Genomic DNA, 2388 nt, shown 5'->3' on the forward strand with positions numbered 1-2388 from the left:
AAACTAAAAGGCAACTGACAGAATGGGAGAAGATATTTGCAAATGACATATCAGATAAAGGGTTAGTATCCAAAATCTATAAAGAACTGATCAAACTCAACACCCAAAAAACAAATAATCCAGTGAAGAAATGGGCAAAAGACAGGAATAGACACTTCTCCAAAGAAGACATCCAGGTGGTCAACTGACACATGAAAAAATGCTCTACATCACTCATCATCAGGGAAATACAAATCAAAACCACAATGAGATACCATCTTACACCTGTCAGAATGGCTAACATAACAACGCAGGCAACAACAGATGTTGGCAAGGATGCAGAGAAAGAGAATCTCTTTTGCATTGTTGGTGGCAATGCAAGCTGGTGCAGTCACTCTGGAAAACAGTATGGAGGTTCCTCAAAAAACTACAAATAGAACTACCCTACAACCCAGCAATTGCACTACTAGGCATTTATCCATGGGATATTGGTGTGCTGTTTCGAAGGGACACATGCACCCCTGTGTTTATAGCAGCACTATCAACAATAGCCAAAGTATGGAAAGAGCCCAAATGTCCATTGATGGATGAATGGATAAAGAAGTGGTATGTATACACACACACACACACACACACACACACACACACACACACACACACTGGAGTATTACTCGGCAATCAAAAAGAATGAAATCTTGCCATTTGCAACTACGTGGATGGAACTGGAGGGATTATGCTAAGTGAAATTAGAGAAAAACAAAAAATCATATGACTTCATTCATATGAGGACTTTATATAGAGACAAAGCAGATGAACATAAGGGAAGGGAAACAAAAATAATATAAAAACAGGGAGGGGGACAACACAGAAGAGACTCATAAATATGGAGAACAAACTGAGGGTTACTGGAGGGGTTGTGGGAGGGGGGATGTGCTAAATGGGTAAGGGGCACTAAGGAATCTACTCCTGAAATCACTGTTGCACTATATGCTAACTAATTTGGATGTAAATTTAAAAAAATAAAAAATAAAATAAATAAATAAAATATATAAAGATCAATAATAAAATATTGAATATGTTCCTATATACAATAACAAAAATGAGAAAATAAAATTAAAACATCAGGACCATTCGTAATAGCAACAAAAACCATTAAATTCCCATAATTAAACCTAACAAAATATTTGTAAGACTGTGACACTGAAAATACTGTCAAGAGAAATTAGAAAAGACTTAATTCAATTGAGAGATACAGCATGTTCGTGGTTGAAAATGTACTAATTTTAACTTACCAATTCTCCCAAAGATTCAACAATATCTGACTCAAAAATTTCAAAAAACATTTTTTTGGGGAAAAAACTGACAAGCAGATTGTAATTTTTTTTAATGCAAAGAGCATAGAATAGTTGAGACAATTTTCAAACAGAACCAAGTGGGAGAATTTACCAAACCAGACTTCAAATTTAGTATAAAATTCAGTGAACATGAGTAGAAATAGAAAGTATTTAAAATTAAGTACACAGGGGAGGAAACATGGAAAAATGAAGGGTTTTGTAATCTCTGGGAAAATATCAAGCAACTAAATATGTGTAATTGTGTGGGAAATGCAGGAGAGAAGCATCAAAGGAAAAGACTTCAAAAGGGAAGGGCTGGAGAAGGTGCAAGGCCTTAGGACATGTTTACATAGATGAAGGTGGCTGCAGCTCATAAGGAGTGCCTAGAGCCATTAACATTGTCCAGGGCTGGATCCTCCTTCACACCTGACCCTTCCTAGTGTTATAGAACCAATTAATTCGAAATTCAACCTTGAAAAGCTAAACCATTAGATTGATTAACATATTTGCTTAGCTAATTTTATGCACGTAGTCTTTAGCAATTATCCTAATAAAAAGAAGCTTCATTCTGGAGTCGGGCACCTATGAGGACCTTCATTTGAATGCACTTTGTGGACTCATCTTTTGCGACTCCGGCCATACTCCCTGCAACATAATTGGGAGTTCCAGAAAGAAGTAGCAGATATATTGTTGGGGCAGGAGGAGAAGGGATAAATTATATGAAGGTAAAAGGGGCAAAATTTTTCTAAATCTAAAGAAAACTATGAATTCAAAGATCCAAGAAACTCGATAAATCCCAAGAGAATAAAAATACCAATCACAACAAGTCACATTTTTTTTTATTTGAGAGAGACAGAGACATGTGAGTGTGGGAGGGGCAGAAAGAAGGGGGTAGAGAGAGAGAATCCCAAGCAAGCTCTGCACTGGCACTGCCAGTGCAGAGCCCAATGTGAGGCTTGAACTCAGGAAACCACAAGATCCTGACCTGAGTGGAAACCAAGAGTCAGACACTTAACTGACAGGCACCAAGGCACCCCACAGCAAGTCATATTTTATTCAAAATGCTGAAAAACAG

The sequence above is a fragment of the Felis catus genome, chromosome C2 (genome assembly GCF_018350175.1).
Source record: "Felis catus isolate Fca126 chromosome C2, F.catus_Fca126_mat1.0, whole genome shotgun sequence".
In the NCBI taxonomy this organism is placed as follows: Eukaryota; Metazoa; Chordata; class Mammalia; order Carnivora; family Felidae; genus Felis; species Felis catus.